Below are 20,080 nucleotides of genomic sequence, written 5' to 3' on the forward strand. Positions count from 1 at the left end.
AAGCCAAGATCTGGGGGACAGGAGTCTCTGTTCCGGCACGCCGCCGGGACGGGGAAGTGCCCCCGGAAGGCTTCTCCATCAACACCACCGCCATCTTCATCAACGCTGCTGTCTCCCATGAGGAGGGAGTAGTTCATCCTCGAGGCTAAGGGCTGTACCGGTAGCTATGTGGTTAATCTCTCTCCTATGTACTTCAATACAATGATCTCATGAGCTGCCTTACATGATTGAGATTCATATGAGTTTTGTATCACTATTAGTCTATGTGCTACTCTTGTTATGTTATTAAAGTAGTCTATTCCTCCTTCACGGTGTAATGGTGACAGTGTGTGCATCGTGTAGTACTTGGCGTAGGTTATGATCATAATCTCTTGTAGGTTATTGATACGTCTCCGACGTATCGATAATTTCTTGTGTTCCATGCCACATTATTGATGATATCTACATGTTTTATGCACACTTTATGTCATATTCGTGCATTTTCTGGAACTAACCTATTACCAAGATGCCGAAGTGCCAGTTGCTGTTTTCTGCTGTTTTTGGTTTCAGAAATCCTAGTAACGAAATATTCTCGGAATTGGACGAAATCAACGCCCAGGGTCCTATTTTGCCACGAAGCTTCCAGAAGACCGAAGAGGAGACGAAGTGGGGCCACGAGGTGGCCCGACTACCGGGCGGCGCGGCCCACGCCCTGGCCGCGCCGGCCTGTAGTGTGGGCCTCGTGCCGCCTCTTGACCTGCCCTTCCGCCTACTTAAAGCCGCCGTCGCGAAACCTCCAGTACCGAGAGCCACGTTACAGAAAACCTTCCAGAGACGCCGCCGCCGCCAATCCCATCTCGGGGGATTCAGGAGATCGCCTCCGGCACCCTGCCGGAGAGGGGAATCATCTCCCGGAGGACTCTACACCGCCATGGTCGCCTCCGGAGTGATGTGTGAGTAGTCTACCCCTGGACTATGGGTCCATAGCAGTAGCTAGATGGTTGTCTTCTCCCCATTGTGCTTAATTGTCGGGTCTTGTGAGCTGCCTAACATGATCAAGATCATCTATCTGTAATTCTATATGTTGCGTTTGTTGGGATCCGATGAATAGAGAATACTTGTTATGTTGATTATCAAAGTTATGTCTATGTGTTGTTTATGATCTTGCATGCTCTCCGTTACTAGTAGATGCTCGGCCAAGTAGATGCTTGTAACTCCAAGAGGGAGTATTTATGCTCGATAGTGGGTTCATGTCTCCGTGAACTGGGAAGTGACAAATCTCTAAGATTATGGATGTGCTGTTGCCACTAGGGATAAAACATTGGTGCTATGTTCAAGGATATAGTTACGATTACATTACGCGCAATACTTAATGCAATTGTCTGTTGTTAGCAACTTAATACGGAGGGGTTCGGATGATAACTTGAAGGTGGACTTTTTAGGCATAGATGCATGCTGGATAGCGGTCTATGTACTTTGTCGTAATGCCCAATTAAATCTCACTATACTCATCATAATATGTATGTGCATGGTCATGCCCTCTTTATTTGTCAATTGCCCAACTGTAATTTGTTCACCCAACATGCTGTTTATCTTATGGGAGAGACACCTCTAGTGAACTGTGGACCCGGTCCAATTCTCTATCTTGAAATACAATCTCGTAATCTTGTTTTCTGTTCTCTGCAAACAATCATCTTCCACACTATACATCTAATCCTTTGTTACAGCAAGCCGGTGAGATTGACAACCTCACTGTTTCGTTGGGGCAAAGTACTTTGGTTGTGTTGTGCAGGTTCCACGTTGGCGCCGGAATCTCTGGTGTTGCGCCGCACTACATCCCGCCGCCATCAACCTTCAACGTGCTTCTTGGCTCCTACTGGTTCGATAAACCTTGGTTTCATACTGAGGGAAAACTTGCCGCTGTACGCATCACACCTTCCTCTTGGGGTTCCCAACGGACGCGTGCTGTACGCGTATCAAGCTCTTTTTCTGGCGCCGTTGCCGGGGAGATCAAGACACGCTGCAAGGGGAGTCTCCACATCCCAATCTCTTTACTTTGTTTTTGTCTTGCTTAGTTTTATTTACTACTTTGTTTGCTGCACTAAATCAAAATACAAAAAAATTAGTTGCTAGTTTTACTTTATTTGCTATCTCGTTTGCTATATCAAAAACAAAAAAAATTAGTTACTTGCATTTACTTTATCTAGTTTGCTTTATTTACTACTGCTAAAATGGCCACTCCTGAAAATACTAAGTTGTGTGACTTCACAACCACAAATAATAATGATTTCTTATGCACACCTATTGCTCCACTTGCTACTACAGCAGAATTCTTTGAAATTAAACCTGCTTTACTGAATCTTGTTATGCGAGAGCAATTTTCTGGTGTTAGTTCTGATGATGCTGCTGCCCATCTTAATAATTTTGTTGAACTATGTGAAATGTAAAAGTATAAAGATGTAGATGGTGACATTATAAAATTGAAATTGTTTCCTTTCTCATTAAGTGGAAGAGCTAAAGATTGGTTGCTATCTCTGCCTAAGAATAGTATTGATTCATGGACTAAATGCAAGGATGCTTTTATTGGTAGATATTATCCCCCTGCTAAAATTATATCTTTGAGGAGTAGCATAATGAATTTTAAACAATTAGATACTGAGCATGTTGCACAAGCATGGGAAAGAATGAAATCTTTGGTTAAAAATTGCCCAACCCATGGACTGACTACTTGGATGATCATCCAAACCTTCTATGCAGGACTAAATTTTTCTTCGCGGAATTTATTGGATTCAGCTGCTGGAGGTACCTTTATGTCCATCACTCTTGGTGAAGCAACAAAGCTTCTTGATAATATGATGATCAACTACTCTGAATGGCACACGGAAAGAGCTCCACAAGGTAAGAAGGTAAATTCTGTCGAAGAAACCTCTTCCTTGAGTGATAAGATTGATGCTATTATGTCTATGCTTGTGAATGATAGGACTAATGTTGATCCTAATAATGTTCCGTTAGCTTCATTGGTTGCCCAAGAAGAACATGTTGATGTAAACTTCATTAAAAATAATAATTTCAACAACAATGCTTATCGGAACAATTCTAGTAACAACTATAGGCCATATCCTTATAATAATGGTAACGGCTATGGTAATTCTTATGGGAATTCTTACAATAATAATAGGAACACACCCCCTGGACTTGAAGCTATGCTTAAAGAATTTATTAGTACACAAACTGCCTTTAACAAATCTGTTGAAGAAAAGCTTGGGAAAATTGATATACTTGCTTCTAAAGTCGATAGTCTTGCCTCTGATGTTGATCTTTTGAAATCGAAAGTTATGCCTAGTAGGGATATTGAAAATAAAATTGTTACTACAGCAAATGCCATCCAAGTTAGAATTAATGAGAATATAAGATTAATGGCTGAATTGCGTGCTAGGTGGGATAGAAAAGAAAATGAAAAACTAGCTAAAGAGAAGAATGTAGCTAAAGTTTGGACTATTACCACCACTAGTAATGCTAATGCTACACATGTTGCTGCACCTCCTACTATTAATAATAAAAGAATTGGTGTTAGCAATGTTTCCACTTCTAATGCAAAGCGCGAGAAACTGCCCGAAACTGCTAAAACTGCTGAAATTGCTTGTGATAAAACTGCTGAAATTTTTTTCAACATTGGGGATGATGATCCCATTGCTTTAGATTATAATGGTTTGAATTTTGATGATTGCCACATCTCTGAAGTTATAAAGTTCTTGCAAAAACTTGCTAAAAGTCCTAATGCTAGTGCTATAAATTTGGCTTTCACGCAACATATTACAAATGCTCTCATAAAAGCTAGAGAAGAGAAACTAGAGCGCGAAGCCTCTATTCCTAGAAAGCTAGAGGATGGTTGGGAGCCCATCATTAAGATGAAGGTTAAAGATTTTGATTGTAATGCTTTATGTGATCTTGGTGCAAGTATTTCCGTTATGCCTAAGAAAATCTATAATATGCTTGACTTGCCACCGCTGAAAAATTGTTATTTGGATGTTAATCTTGCTGATCATTCTACAAAGAAACCTTTGGGGAAAGTTGATAATGTTCGCATTACCGTTAACAATAACCTTGTCCCCGTTGATTTTGTTGTCTTGGATATTGAATGCAATGCATCTTGTCCCATTATATTGGGAAGACCTTTTCTTCGAACTGTTGGTGCTATCATTGATATGAAGGAAGGTAATATAAAATATCAATTTCCTCTCAAGAAAGGTATGGAACACTTCCCTAGAAAGAGAATGAAGTTACCTTTTGATTCTATTATTAGAACAAATTATGATGTTGACACTTCGTCTCTTGATAACACTTGATATATACTTTCTGCGCCTAGCTGAAAGGCGTTAAAGAAAAGCGCTTATGGGAGACAACCCATGTTTTTATTACAGTACTTTGTTTTTATTTTGTGTCTTGGAAGTTGTTTACTACTGTAGCAACCTCTCCTTATCTTAGTTTAGTGTTTTGTTGTGCCAAGTAAAGTCGTTGATAGTAAAGTTCATACTAGATTTGGATTACTGCGCAGAAACAGATTTCTTTGCTGTCACGAATCTGGGCTGTTTTCTCTGTAGGTAACTCAGAAAATTATGCCAATTTACGTGAGTGATCCTCAGATATGTACGCAACTTTCATTCAATTTGAGAATTTTCATTTGAGCAAGTCTGGTGCCTCGATAAAATTCGTCAATACGAACTGTTCTGTTTTGACAGATTCTGCCTTTTATTTCGCATTGCCTCTTTTGCTATGTTGGATGAATTTCTTTGATCCATTAATGTCCAGTAGCTTTATGCAATGTCCAGAAGTGTTAAGAATGATTGTGTCACCTCTGAACATGTTAATTTTTATTGTCCACTAACCCTCTAATGAGTTGTTCCAAGTTTGGTGTGGAGGAAGTTTTCAAGGATCAAGAGAGGAGTATGATGCAACATGATCAAGGAGAGTGAAAGCTCTAAGCTTGGGGATGCCCCGGTGGTTCACCCCTGCATATTCTAAGAAGACTCAAGCGTCTAAGCTTGGGGATGCCCAAGGCATCCCCTTCTTCATCGACAACATTATCAGGTTCCTCCCCTGAAACTATATTTTTATTCCATCACATCTTATGTGCTTTTCTTGGAGCGTCGGTTTGTTTTTGTTTTTTGTTTTGTTTGAATAAAATGGATCCTAGCATTCACTTTGTGGGAGAGAGACACGCTCCGCTGTAGCATATGGACAAGTATGTCCTTAGGCTCTACTCATAGTATTCATGGCGAAGTTTCTTCTTCGTTAAATTGTTATATGGTTGGAATTGGAAAATGATACATGTAGTAAATTGCTATAATGTCTTGGATAATGTGATACTTGGCAATTGTTGTGCTCATGTTTAATCTCTTGCATCATATACTTTGCACCCATTAATGAAGAAATACATAGAGCATGCTAAAATTTGGTTTGCATATTTGGTCTCTCTAAGGTCTAGATAATTTCTAGTATTGAGTTTGAACAACAAGGAAGACGGTGTAGATTCTTATAATGTTTACAATATGTCTTTTATGTGAGTTTTGCTGCGCCGTTCATCCTTGTGTTTGTTTCAAATAGCCTTGCTAGCCTAAACCTTGTATCGAGAGGGAATACTTCTCATGCATCCAAAATACTTGAGCCAACCACTATGCCATTTGTGTCCACCATACCTACCTACTACATGGTATTTCTCCGCCATTCCAAAGTAAATTGCTTGAGTGCTACCTTTAAAATTCCATCATTCACCTTTGCAATATATAGCTCATGGGACAAATAGCCTAAAAACTATTGTGGTATTGAATATGTACTTATGCACTTTATCTCTTATTAAGTTGCTTGTTGTGCGATAACCATGTTCACTGGGGACGCCATCAACTACCTTTTGTTGAATTTCATGTGAGTTGCTATGCATGTCCGACTTGTCTGAAGTAAGAGAGATCTACCACCTTATGGTTAAGCATGCATATTGTTAGAGAAGAACATTGGGCCGCTAACTAAAGCCATGATCCATGGTGGAAGTTTCAGTTTTGGACAATATCCTCAATCTCAAATGAGAAAATTAATTGTTGTTACATGCTTATGCATAAAAGAGGAGTCCATTATCTGTTGTCTATGTTGTCCCGGTATGGATGTCTAAGTTGAGAATAATCAATAGCGAGAAATCCAATGCGAGCTTTCTCCTTAGACCTTTGTACATGCGGCATAGAGGTACCCCTTTGTGACACTTGGTTAAAACATGTGCATTGCGATGATCCGGTAGTCCAAGCTAATTAGGACAAGGTGCGGGCACTATTAGTATACTATGCATGAGGCTTGCAACTTGTAAGATATAATTTACATGATACATATGCTTTATTACTACCGTTGACAAAATTGTTTCATGTTTTCAAAATCAAAGCTCTAGCACAAATATAGCAATCGATGCTTTTCCTCTATGGAGGACCATTCTTTTACTTTCATTGTTGAGTCAGTTCACCTATTTCTCTCCACCTCAAGAAGCAAACACTTGTGTGAACTGTGCATTGATTCCTACATACTTGCATATTGCACTTATTATATTACTCTATGTTGACAATATCCATGAGATATACATGTTACAAGTTGAAAGCAACCGCTGAAACTTAATCTTCCTTTGTGTTGCTTCAATGCTTTTACTTTGAATTATTGCTTTATGAGTTAACTCTTATGCAAGACTTATTGATGCTTGTCTTGAAGTACTATTCATGAAAAGTCTTTGCTATATGATTCACTTGTTTACTCATGTCATATACATTGTTTTGATCGCTGCATTCACTACATATGCTTTACAAATAGTATGATCAAGGTTATGATGGCATGTCACTCCAGAAATTATCTTTGTTATCGTTTTACCTGCTCGGGACGAGCAGAACTAAGCTTGGGGATGCTGATACGTCTCCGACGTATCGATAATTTCTTGTGTTCTATGCCACATTATTGATGATATCTACATGTTTTATGCACACTTTATGTCATATTCGTGCATTTTCTGGAACTAACCTATTAACAAGATGCCGAAGTGCCGATTCTTTGTTTTCTGCTGTTTTTGGTTTCAGAAATCCTAGTAACGAAATATTCTCGGAATTGGACGAAATCAACGCCCAGGGTCCTATTTTGCCACGAAGCTTCCAGAAGACCGAAGAGGAGACGAAGTGGGGCCACGAGGTGGCTAGACTACAGGGCGGCGCGGCCCAAGCCCTGGCCGCGCCGGCCTGTAGTGTGGGCCCCTCGTGCCGCCTCTTGACCTGCCCTTCCGCCTACTTAAAGCCTCCGTCGCGAAACCTCCAGTACCGAGAGCCACGATACAGAAAACCTTCCAGAGACGCCGCCGCCGCCAATCCCATCTCGGGGGATTCAGGAGATCGCCTCCGGCACCCTGCCGGAGAGGGGAATCATCTCCCGGAGGACTCTACACCGCCATGGTCGCCTCCGGAGTGATGTGTGAGTAGTCTACCCCTGGACTATGGGTCCATAGCAGTAGCTAGATGGTTGTCTTCTCCCCATTGTGCTTAATTGTCGGGTCTTGTGAGCTGCCTAACATGATCAAGATCATCTATCTGTAATTCTATATGTTGCGTTTGTTGGGATCCGATGAATAGAGAATACTTGTTATGTTGATTATCAAAGTTATGTCTATGTGTTGTTTATGATCTTGCATGCTCTCCGTTACTAGTAGATGCTCTGGCCAAGTAGATGCTTGTAACTCCAAGAGGGAGTATTTATGCTCGATAGTGGGTTCATGTCTCCGTGAATCTGGGGAAGTGACAGAAATCTCTAAGATTATGGATGTGCTGTTGCCACTAGGGATAAAACATTGGTGCTATGTTCAAGGATATAGTTACTGATTACATTACGCGCAATACTTAATGCAATTGTCTGTTGTTAGCAACTTAATACTGGAGGGGGTTCGGATGATAACCTGAAGGTGGACTTTTTAGGCATAGATGCATGCTGGATAGCGGTCTATGTACTTTGTCGTAATGCCCAATTAAATCTCACTATACTCATCATAATATGTATGTGCATGGTCATGCCCTCTTTATTTGTCAATTGCCCAACTGTAATTTGTTCACCCAACATGCTGTTTATCTTATGGGAGAGACACCTCTAGTGAACTGTGGACCCCGGTCCAATTCTCTATCTTGAAATACAATCTCTTGCAATCTTGTTTCTTGTTCTCTGCAAACAGTCATCTTCCACACTATACATCTAATCCTTTGTTACAGCAAGCCGGTGAGATTGACAACCTCACTGTTTCGTTGGGGCAAAGTACTTTGGTTGTGTTGTGCAGGTTCCACGTTGGCGCCGGAATCTCTGGTGTTGCGCCGCACTACATCCCGCCGCCATCAACCTTCAACGTGCTTCTTGGCTCCTACTGGTTCGATAAACCTTGGTTTCATACTGAGGGAAAACTTGCCGCTGTACGCATCACACCTTCCTCTTGGGGTTCCCAACGGACGCGTGCTGTACGCGTATCAGTTATGGAGTTAATTATTACTATGATAGTATTGATGTGATTTATTCCCCCTTCATAGTGTAAAGGTGACAGTGTGTATGCTATGTTAGTACTCGGTTTAAGTTGCAAAGATCTATTATGCTCTAAAGGTTACTTAAATATGAATGCCGAATGTTGTGGAGCTTGTTAACTCCGGCATTGAGGTGCTCTTGTAGCCCTACACAACGAATGGTGTTCATTATCAAACAAGAGTATATGTAGCACAAAGGAAGAGAACTTATTTATTTATGTGATCAATGTTGAGAGTGTCCACTAGTGAAAGTATGATCCCTAGGCCTTGATACGTCTCCGACGTATCGATAATTTCTTATGTTCCATGCCACATTATTGATGTTATCTACATGTTTTATGCACACTTTATGTCATATTCGTGCATTTTCTGGAACTAACCTATTAATAAGATGCCGAAGTGCCAGTTCCTGTTTTCTGCTGTTTTTGGTTTCAGAAATCCTAGTAACGAAATATTCTCGGAATTGGACGAAATCAACGCCCAGGTTCCTATTTTCACCGGAAGCATCCAGAACACACGAGAAGGACCAGAGGGGGGGCACAGGCCCACCAAACCCTAGGCCGGCGCGGCCAGGGGGGGGGGGGCGCCACCCTATGGTGTGGGCACCCCTTCGACCCTCCTACGCCGCCTCTTCGCCTATTTAAAGCCTCCGTCGCGAAAACCCTGATACGTTCGACGAAACCCGCAAAAACCTTCCAGAGCCGCCGCCATCGCGAAGCCAAGATCTGGGGGACAGGAGTCTCTGTTCCGGCACGCCGCCGGGACGGGGAAGTGCCCCCGGAAGGCTTCTCCATCGACACCGCTGCCATCTCCACCGCCATCTCCATCAACGCTGCTGTCTCCCATGAGGAGGGAGTAGTTCTCCATCGAGGCTCGGGGCTGTACCGGTAGCTATGTGGTTCATCTCTCTCCTATGTACTTCAATACAATAATCTCATGAGCTGCCTTACATGATTGAGATTCATATGATGATGCTTGTAATCTAGATGTCGTTATGCTAGTCAAGTGAATTTTACTTATGTGATCTCCGGAGACTCCTTGTCCCACGTGTGTAAAGGTGACAGTGTGTGCACCGTGTGGGTCTCTTAGGCTATATTTCACAGAATACTTATTCACTGTTATGAATGGCATAGTGAAGTGCTTATTTATATCTCTTTATGATTGCAATGTGTTTTGTATCACAATTTATCTATGTGCTACTCTAGTGATGTTATTAAAGTAGTTTTATTCCTCCTGCACGGTGTAATGGTGACAGTGTGTGCATCCGTGTTAGTACTTGGCGTAGGCTATGATTATGATCTCTTGTAGATTATGAAGTTAACTATTGCTATGATAGTATTGATGTGTATTATTCCTCCTACATAGCATGAAGGTGACAGTGTGCATGCTATGTTAGTACTTGGTTTAGTCGAATTGATCTTTCATGCACTCTAAGGTTATTTAAATATGAACATTGAATTGTGGAGCTTGTTAACTCCGGCATTGAGGGTTCGTGTAATCCTACGCAATGTGTTCATCATCCAACAAGAGTGTAGAGTATGCATTTATCTATTCTGTTATGTGATCAATGTTGAGAGTGTCCACTAGTGAAAGTGTAATCCCTAGGCCTTGTTCCTAAATACTGCTATCGCTGCTTGTTTACTGTTTTACTGCGTTACTACTGCTGCAATACTACCACCATCAACTACACGCCAGCAAGCTATTTTCTGGCACCGTTGCTACTGCTCATATATATTCATACCACCTGTATTTCACTATCTCTTCGCCGAACTAGTGCACCTATTAGGTGTGTTGGGGACACAAGAGACTTCTTGCTTTGTGGTTGCAGGGTTGCATGAGAGGGATATCTTTGACCTCTTCCTCCCTGAGTTCGATAAACCTTGGGTGATCCACTTAAGGGAAAACTTGCTGCTGTTCTACAAACCTCTGCTCTTGGAGGCCCAACACTGTCTACAGGAAAAGGAGGGGGGCGTAGACATCAAGCTATTTTCCGGCGCCGTTGCCGGGGACCAGAAAGCTACACAACAGGGATTTCCTCCCTCGTCAACCACGCGCCAGTCCTGGACAGCATCAAGTATTTTCTGGCGCCGTTGCCGGGGAGGAAAGGTAAAAGGTACTCACACTCCGGATCTCGGCTACTAAGCTATTTCCCGCCGTTGTAAGTACTCGAAGCTATTTCCTTTAGATCCTGCAATTGCATCTTTTTGTTTCTTGTTTACACTAGTTTGGCATAATGGACAAGAATGAGCTTCTTATTCTATTTCCTGATTTAAAACATGGATTGTTTGATGCGAAAATTAAAAAACCTATGGAATCTTATTTGCATGCTGGTAGTAATATTAGTATGAACGCTTTGAACACCATTGTTGATAATAATATAGAAAGTTCTAAGCTTGGGGAAGCTGGTTTTCATGATCTTTTTATTCCCCCAAGCATTGAGGAGAAAATTTACTTTGATGATACATTGCCTCCTATTTATGATAATGATATTGGTCTTTTAGTACCACCTGTTATGGAGGATAAATTTGATTATGATTACAATATGCCTCCTATATATGATAGCTACTTTGTTGAATTTGCTCCCACTATTACTAATAAAATTGATTATGCTTATGTGGAGAGTAATAATTTTATGTATGAGACTCATGATAAGAATGCTTTATGTGATAGTTATATTGTTGATTTTGCTCATGACACTACTGAAAGCTATTATGAGAGAGGAAAATATGGTTGTAGAAATTTTCATGTTACTAAAACACCTCTCTATGTGCTGAATTTTTTTAAGCTATACTTGTTTTATCTTCCTATGCTTGTTACTTTGCTTTTCATGAACTTGTTTATTTACAAGATTCCTATGCATAGGAAGCATGTTAGACTTAAATGTGTTTTGAATTTGCCTCTTGATGCTCTCTTTTGCTTCAAATACTATTTCTCGCGAGTGCATCATTAAAACTGCTGAGCCCATCTTAACGGCTATAAAGAAAGAACTTCTTGGGAGATAACCCATGTGTTATTTTTCTACAGTACTTTGTTTTATATTTGTGTCTTGGAAGTTGTTTACTACTGTAGCAACCTCTACTTATCTTAGTTTTGTGTTTTGTTGTGCCAAGTAAAGTCGTTGATAGAAAAGTTCATACTAGATTTGGATTACTGCGCAGAAACAGATTTCTTTGCTGTCACGAATCTGGGCTAAATTCTCTGTAGGTAACTCAGAAAATTAAGCCAATTTACGTGAGTGATCCTCAGATATGTACGCAACTTTCATTCAATTTGGGCATTTTCATCTGAGCAAGTCTGGTGCCATTTTAAAATTCGTCGTTACGGACTGTTCTGTTTTGACAGATTCTGCCTTTTATTTCGCATTGCTTCTTTCGCTGTGTTGGGTGGATTTCTTTGTTCCATTACCTTCCAGTAGCTTTGAGCAATGTCCAGAAGTGTTAAAAATGATTGTGTCACCTCTGAACATGTGAATTTTTGATTATGCACTAACCCTCTAATGAGTTTGTTTCGAGTTTGGTGTGGAGGAAGTTTTCAAGGGTCAAGAGAGGAGGATGATATACTATGATCAAGAAGAGTGAAAACTCTAAGCTTGGGGATGCACCCGTGGTTCATCCCTGCATATATTAAGAAGACTCAAGCGTCTAAGCTTGGGGATGCCCAAGGCATCCCCTTCTTCATCGACAACATTATCAGGTTCCTCCCCTGAAACTATATTTTTATTCCATCACATCTTATGTGCTTTGCTTGGAGCGTCGGTTTGCTTTTGTTTTTGTATGTGTTTGAATAAATTGGATTACATCATGCTTGTGTGGGAGAGAGACACGCTCCGCTGGTTCGTATGAACACATGTGTTCTTAGCTCATAATATTCATGGCGAAGTTTCCTCTTCGTTAAATTGTTATATGGTTGGAATTGGAAAATGCTACATGTAGTAATTGCTATAATGTCCTGGGTAATGTGATACTTGGCAATTGTTGTGCTCATGTTTAAGCTCTTGCATCATATACTTTGCACCCATTAATGAAGAAATATATAGAGCATGCTAAAATTTGGTTTGCATATTTGGTCTCTCTAGAGTCTAGATAATTTCTAGTATTGAGTTTGAACAACAAGGAAGACGGTGTAGAGTCTTATAATGTTTTCAATATGTCTTTTATGTAAGTTTTGCTGCACCGGTTCATCCTTGTGTTTGTTTCAAATAACTTTTCTAGCCTAAACCTGTATCGAGAGGGAATACTTCTCATGCATCCAAAATCCTTGAGCCAAACAACACTATGCCATTTGTGTCCACCATACCTACCTACTACATGGTATTTCCTGCCATTCCAAAGTAAATTGCTTGAGTGCTACCTTTAAACAATTCAAAATTTATCACCTCTGATTTGTGTCAATGTTTTATAGCTCATGAGGAAGTATGTGGTGTTTATCTTTCAATCTTGTTGGGCAACTTTCACCAATGGACTAGTGGCTTCATCCGCTTATCCAATAATTTTGCAAAAAGAGCTAGCAATGGGATTCCCAGTCCCAAATTAATTAACAAAAATAGACACTCCTCCATGGTATGTGATTGTTGGACGGCACCCGAAGGATTCGGTTAGCCATGGCTTGTGTAAGCAAAGGTTGGGAGGAGTGTCATCATAATAAAACTAAAATAAAAAGGCACTCCTTCATGGTATGAGATTGTTGGCAGGCACCCGAGGATTCGGTTAGCCATGGTTTGTGAAAGAAAGGTTGGAAGGAGTGCCATCCAAAAATAAAATAAAATGGGAGCCGCTCTTTGAAGGTTTGTCTGGCAAGGGGGTTAGAGTACCCGCTACCATTCGTTGACAACAACATACACCTCTCAAAACTTTATTTTTATGCTCTCTTTATGTTTTCAAAATCAAAGCTCTAGCACAAATATAGCAATCGATGCTTTTCCTCTATGGAGGACCATTCTTTTACTTTTATTGTTGAGTCAGTTCACCTATTTCTCTCCATCTCAAGAAGCAAACACTTGTGTGAACTGTGCATTGATTCCTACATACTTGCATATTGCACTTATTATATTACTCTATGTTGACAACTATCCATGAGATATACATGTTATAAGTTGAAAGCAACCGCTGAAACTTCATCTTCCTTTGTGTTGCTTCGATGCCTCTACTTTGAATTATTGCTTTATGAGTTAACTCTTATGCAAGACTTATTGATGCTTGTCTTTAAGTACTATTCATGAAAAGTCTTTGCCTTATGATTCAGTTGTTTACTCATGTCATTACCATTGTTTTGATCGCTGCATTCACTACATATGCTTTACAAATAGTATGATCAAGTTTATGATGGCATGTCACTCCAGAAATTATCTGTGTTATCGTTTTACCTGCTCGGGACGAGCAGAACTAAGCTTGGGGATGCTGATACGTCTCCGACGTATCGATAATTTCTTATGTTCCATGCCACATTATTGATGTTATCTACATGTTTTATGCACACTTTATGTCATATTCGTGCATTTTCTGGAACTAACCTATTAATAAGATGCCGAAGTGCCAGTTCCTGTTTTCTGCTGTTTTTGGTTTCAGAAATCCTAGTAACGAAATATTCTCGGAATTGGACGAAATCAACGCCCAGGTTCCTATTTTCACCGGAAGCATCCAGAACACACGAGAAGGACCAGAGGGGGGGGCACAGGCCCAACAAACCCTAGGCCGGCGCGGCCAGGGGGCCCGCGCCACCCTATGGTGTGGGCACCCCTTCGACCCTCCTGCGCCGCCTCTTCGCCTATTTAAAGCCTCCGTCGCGAAAACCCTGATACGTTCGACGAAACCCGCAAAAACCTTCCAGAGCCGCCGCCATCGCGAAGCCAAGATCTAGGGGATAGGAGTCTCTGTTCCGGCACGCCGCCGGGACGGGGAAGTGCCCCCGGAAGGCTTCTCCATCGACACCGCTGCCATCTCCACCGCCATCTCCATCAACGCTGCTGTCTCCCATGAGGAGGGAGTAGTTCTCCATCGAGGCTCGGGGCTGTACCGGTAGCTATGTGGTTCATCTCTCTCCTATGTACTTCAATACAATAATCTCATGAGCTGCCTTACATGATTGAGATTCATATGATGATGCTTGTAATCTAGATGTCGTTATGCTAGTCAAGTGAATTTTACTTATGTGATCTCCGGAGACTCCTTGTCCCACGTGTGTAAAGGTGACAGTGTGTGCACCGTGTGGGTCTCTTAGGCTATATTTCACAGAATACTTATTCACTGTTATGAATGGCATAGTGAAGTGCTTATTTATATCTCTTTATGATTGCAATGTGTTTTGTATCACAATTTATCTATGTGCTACTCTAGTGATGTTATTAAAGTAGTTTTATTCCTCCTGCACGGTGTAATGGTGACAGTGTGTGCATCCGTGTTAGTACTTGGCGTAGGCTATGATTATGATCTCTTGTAGATTATGAAGTTAACTATTGCTATGATAGTATTGATGTGTATTATTCCTCCTACATAGCATGAAGGTGACAGTGTGCATGCTATGTTAGTACTTGGTTTAGTCGAATTGATCTTTCATGCACTCTAAGGTTATTTAAATATGAACATTGAATTGTGGAGCTTGTTAACTCCGGCATTGAGGGTTCGTGTAATCCTACGCAATGTGTTCATCATCCAACAAGAGTGTAGAGTATGCATTTATCTATTCTGTTATGTGATCAATGTTGAGAGTGTCCACTAGTGAAAGTGTAATCCCTAGGCCTTGTTCCTAAATACTGCTATCGCTGCTTGTTTCTTGTTTTTCTGCTGCGTTACTACTGCTGCAATACTACCACCATCAACTACACGCCAGCAAGCTATTTTAAAGCACCGTTGCTCTTGCTCATATATATTCATACCACCTGTATTTCACTATCTCTTCGCCGAACTAGTGCACCTATTAGGTGTGTTGGGGACACAAGAGACTTCTTGCTTTGTGGTTGCAGGGTTGCATGAGAGGGATATCTTTGACCTCTTCCTCCCTGAGTTCGATAAACCTTGGGTGATCCACTTAAGGGAAAACTTGCTGCTGTTCTACAAACCTCTGCTCTTGGAGGCCCAACACTGTCTACAGGAAAAGGAGGGGGGCGTAGACATCAGGCCTTGTTTCCAAATACTGCAATCATCTCTTGTTTACTGTTTTACTGCATCTTTACTTCCTGCAATATTACTACCATCAACTGCACGCCAGCAAGCACTTTTCTGACGCCGTTACTGCTGCTCATATTCATTCATACCACTTGTATTCACTATCTCTTCGCCGAACTAGTGCACCTATACATCTGACAAGTGTATTTGGTGTGTTGGGGACACAAGAGACTTCTTGTATCGTGATTGCAGGGTTGCTTGAGAGGGATATCTTTGACCTCTTCCTCCCTGAGTTCGATAAACCTTGGGTGATCCACTTAAGGGAAACTTGCTGATGTTCTACAAACCTCTGCTCTTCGAGGCCCAACACTGTCTACAAGAATAGAAGCACCCGTAGACATCAAGCTATTTTTTGGCGCCGTTGCCGGGGAGGAAAGGTAAAAGGCACTCACACTCCGGTCCCAGGTAAAGTACTTTTCTGTTGCCGTTGTGTTTGTGCTCGAAGCTATTTCCTTTAGATCCTGCAATTGCATCTTTTGGTTTCTTGTTTTACACTAGTAAGGCTTATGGAAGACAACAACAAAATGAGAGATCTTTATGAACTTTATCTTGAATTAGGACATGATGTGTTTGAAGAGAAAATTAAAAAACCCATGGAACTTATGCATGCTAATGGGAATGTTATTAGTATGAATGCTTATGGAAGAATTTAAGCTTGGGGAGGTCGGTTTTGATGAAAATGATCTCTTTAGCCCTCCGGGTATTGAGGAGAAAGTTTATGTTGATTATGATATGCCTCCCATATATGATGATTATAATGATAGTGGTCTTTTGGTGCCACCTACTATGCAGGATAAGTTTAATTATGATTATACTATGCCTCCTACACTTGATGAGAATAATAATGATAGCTACTTTGTTGAATTTGCTCCCACTACAACTAATAAAATTGATTATGCTTATGTGGAGAGTAATGATACTTTTATGCATGTGAATAAGAATGCTTTATGTGATACTTATATTGTTGAGTTTGTTCATGATGCCACTGAAAGTTATTATGAGAGAGGAAAATATGGTTGTAGAAATTTTCATGATACTAAAACACCTCTCTATATGCTGAAAATTTTGAAGTTACACTGGTTTTATCTTCCTATGCTTGTTACTTTGCTCTTCATGAACTTGTTTATTTACAAGATTCCTATGCATAGGAAGCATGTTAGGCTTAAATGTGTTTTGAATTTGCTTTTTGATGCTCTCTTTTGCTTCAACTTTTATTTCTTGCGCGAGCATCATTAAAATTGCTGAGCCCATCTTAATGGCTATAAAGAAAGAACTTCTTGGGAGATAACCCATGTGTTTATTTTACTACAGTACTTTTGTTTTATATTTGAGTCTTGGAAGTTGTTACTACTGTAGCAACCTCTCCTTATCTTATTTTATTGCATTGTTGTGCCAAGTAAAGTCTTTGATAGCAAGATTGATACTAGATTTGGATTACTGCGCAGAAACAGATTTCTTGCTGTCACGAATCTGGGCAGAATTCTCTGTAGGTAACTCAGAAAAATCTGCCAATTTACGTGCGTGATCCTCAGATATGTACGCAACTTTCATTCAATTTTAGCATTTTCATCTGAGCAAGTCTGGTGCCACTTTAAAATTCGTCTTTACGGACTGTTCTGTTTTGACAGATTCTGCCTTTTATTTCGCATTGCCTGTTTTGCTATGTTCGATGGATTTCTTTGTTCCATTAACTTTCAGTAGCTTTGTGCAATGTCCAGAAGTGTTAAGAATGATTGTGTTATCTCTGAACATGTGAATTTTTGATTATGCACTAACCCTCTAATGAGTTTGTTTCGAGTTTGGTGTGGAGGAAGTTTTCAAGGGTCAAGAGAGGAGGATGATATACTATGATCAAGAAGAGTGAAAAGTCTAAGCTTGGGGATGCACCCGTGGTTCATCCCTACATATTTCAAGAAGACTCAAGCGTCTAAGCTTGGGGATGCCCAAGGCATCCCCTTCTTCATCGACAACTTATCATGTTTCTTCTCTTGAAACTATATTTTTATTCGGTCACATCTTATGTGCTTTACTTGGAGCGTCTGTTTGTTTTTGTTTTTGTTTATGTTTGAATAAATTCATGCTTGTGTGGGAGAGAGACACGCTCCGCTGTTGCATATGAACACATGTGTTCTTAGCTTTACTCTTAATGTTCATGGCGAAGGTTGAAACTGCTTCGTTCATTGTTATATGGTTGGAAACAGAAAATGTTGCATATGGTAATTGGTATAATGTCTTGAATAATTTGATACTTGGCAATTGTTGTGCTCATATAGATCATCTTTAAGCTCTTGCATCATGTACTTTGTACCCATTCATGAAGAACTACATAGAGCTTGTTAAAATTTGGTTTGCATGATTGTTCTCTAGAGTCTAGATATTTTCTGGTTAAGGTGTTTGAACAATAAGGAAGACGATGTAAAGTCTTATAATGCTTACAATATGTTCATATGTGAGTCTTTCTGCACCGTTTTATACTTGAGTTTGCTTCAAATAACCTTGCTAGCCTAAGCCTTGTATTGAGAGGGAATACTTCTCGTGCATCCAAATCTTTGAGCCAAACACTATACCATTTGTGTCCACCATACCTACCTACTACATGGTATTTCTCCGCCATTCCAAAGTAAATTGCTTGAGTGCTACCTTTAAATTTCTATTCTTTATCTTTGCAATATATAGCTCATGGGACAAATAGCCTAAAAACTATTGTGGTATTGAATATGTACTTATGCACTTTATCTCTTATTAAGTTGCTTGTTGTGCGATAACCATGTTTCTGGGGACGCCATCAACACTTTGTTGAATATCATGTGAGTTGCTATGCATGTCCGTCTTGTCTGAAGTAAGGGAGATTTACCACTAGTTGAATGGTTAGAGCATGCATACTGTTAGAGAAGAACATTGGGCCGCTAACTAAAGCCATGAATCATGGTGGAAGTTTTAGTTTTGGACAAATATCCTCAATCTCATATGAGAACATTAATTGTTGCTAATTGCTTATGCATTAAAGAGGAGTCCATTATCTGTTGTCTATGTTGTCCCGGTATGGATGTCTAAGTTGAGAATAATCAAAAGCGAGAAATCCAATGCGAGCTTTCTCCTTAGACCTTTGTACATGCGACATAGAGGTACCCCTTTGTGACACTTGGTTAAAACATATGTATTGCGATGATACACTACAAGAAAAGTTGCCATGGCTGACGAAGTTGAAGTCGCGCCGTGGTTGCTGGTGTACATGGCCGACGATTTTTGGTCCCTCCGTGGTGCATGTCAAAACTTTTTTTTTCTCGTTTTTGAGGCCACCTAGCCCGACGAAAGCGGCCAAAACGTCGCGTATGGTGGCCCGGGACGTGGTGCATTTCAAAATCTCGGGTTCGCCGGCCGAGTCAACGCAAATCCGCACCGCCGAGGGATGTAGGGCCCAGATGGCATCCTCTCTGGCATTGTTTTTTTTTCTTGATCGCGCCATCTCGTTCAACGTTCTCCGATCGAGCCGTTTACGATGCAGGATCATGGGTCCCGCATGTCATCCTCTATGAACCAAAATTCTTTCTATTCTTGGATTTTTTTTACCCCCTGATTTCTGGCTACTTCCTTTTTCTTTTGATCCCTTGCCGCCTTGGAAACGTTGAGACCGCTGCTGCTAAATGGGACCCGCATGTCATCCTCTATGTGCAATCAACTTTCTTTTCTTGAAGTTTTTTTTGGCACCTCAAATTTGGTCACTTGCCTTTTTCTTTCGATCCCCTGCCGCCTCTCAAACGGTGATACCGCTGCTGCTAACTGGGACCCGCATGTCATCCTCTATGTACTATAAAACTTTCTTTTCTTGAATTATTTTTGGCACCTCATATTTGGTCACTTACCTTTTTCTTTCGATCCCCTGCCGCCTCTCAAACGGTGATACCGCTGCTGCTAAATGGGACCCGCATGTCATCCTCTATGTACTATAAAACTTTCTTTTCTTGAATTATTTTTGGCTCCTCATATTTTTTCACTTGCCTTTTTCTTTCGATCCCCTGCCGCCTCTCAAACGGTGATACCGCTGCTGCTAAATGGGACCCGCATGTCATCCTCTATGTACTATAAAACTTTCTTTTCTTGAATTATTTTTGGCTCCTCATATTTTTTCACTTGCCTTTTTCTTTCAATCCCCTGCCGCCTCTCAAACGGTGATACCACTGCTGCTAAATGGGACCCGCATGTCATCCTCTATGTACTATAAAACTTTCTTTTCTTGAATTATTTTTGGCTCCTGATATTTTTTTCACTTGCCGTTTTCTTTCGATCTCATGCCACGTTTGAAACGTTGAGGAACCTGCAGGCTCATGGGACCCGCATGTCATCCTCTATGTACTATAAAAGTTCATTTTC

Source organism: Lolium perenne, chromosome 5, assembly GCF_019359855.2.
Source record: "Lolium perenne isolate Kyuss_39 chromosome 5, Kyuss_2.0, whole genome shotgun sequence".
NCBI lineage: Eukaryota > Viridiplantae > Streptophyta > Magnoliopsida > Poales > Poaceae > Lolium > Lolium perenne.